At 47.3% G+C, this 708-nt stretch overlaps 1 non-coding gene across 1 annotated transcript; it reads right to left on the bottom strand.

The window, feature by feature from the left end:
• Positions 1 to 201: 201 nt before the first annotated feature.
• On the bottom strand, positions 202 to 303 carry LOC133354781 (U6 spliceosomal RNA). The gene has a single exon (XR_009756624.1). It is a non-coding gene; the product is annotated as a U6 spliceosomal RNA (small nuclear RNA).
• Between the last annotated feature and the right edge of the window lie 405 nt (positions 304 to 708).

The following is a 708-nucleotide window of genomic DNA, read 5'->3' as shown; positions in this document are numbered from 1 at the left end:
AGGGGGGGTAGAGAGGGGGAAGATGTAAGAAGGAGGAGAGCAGAGCGTGACATCTTTTGTGAAATCTTTCATTTAAAAAAGGGGGGGGGACACATAAAGCAAATCATTGAAAAAAAACGAAAAGATGAACGAAGCAAAGTGGCGACTACACCGAGCATCTTCTTGTTTCCTCTGATCGTAAAAAAGAGAGAGAATGCAGGAGAGTGGAGAGAACGCTTCATGAATTTGCGTGTCATCCTTGCGCAGGGGCCATGCTAATCTTCTCTGTATCGTTCCAATTTTAGAGAGCGATCGAGAGAGATGTTGTGGGGGGCGAGGAGCGTGCGAGAGGGAGAGACAGCAGGTGGATGAGAGCGAACGAAAGAGGGGGAGCGAGAGAATGAAGTAGCGGCCGTTAGCGAATGAGTGTGGAGAGCGAGTGGAAGAGAATGAAAACGAATAAGCGAAAGAGACTAAAGTCAAATAAGCGAGAGAGAGCGAATGAGTGGATGAGAGAGTGAGCGAATGAGTGAGAGAATGAGTGGGTGAGAGAGAGAGTGAGTGAATGAGTGAGAGAATGAGTGGGTGAGAGAGAGTGAGCGAATGAGTGAAAGAATGAGTGGATGAGAGAGTGAGCGAATGAGTGATAGAATGAGTGGATGAGAGAGAGTAAGCGAATGAGTGAGAGAATGAGTGGATGAGAGAGTGAGTGCATGAGTGAGAGAATGA

This window comes from Lethenteron reissneri, chromosome 48, assembly GCF_015708825.2.
Source record: "Lethenteron reissneri isolate LAM-NWPU_2019-01 chromosome 48, ASM1570882v1, whole genome shotgun sequence".
NCBI lineage: Eukaryota > Metazoa > Chordata > Hyperoartia > Petromyzontiformes > Petromyzontidae > Lethenteron > Lethenteron reissneri.
This window is presented reverse-complemented; position numbering and strand designations above follow the sequence as displayed.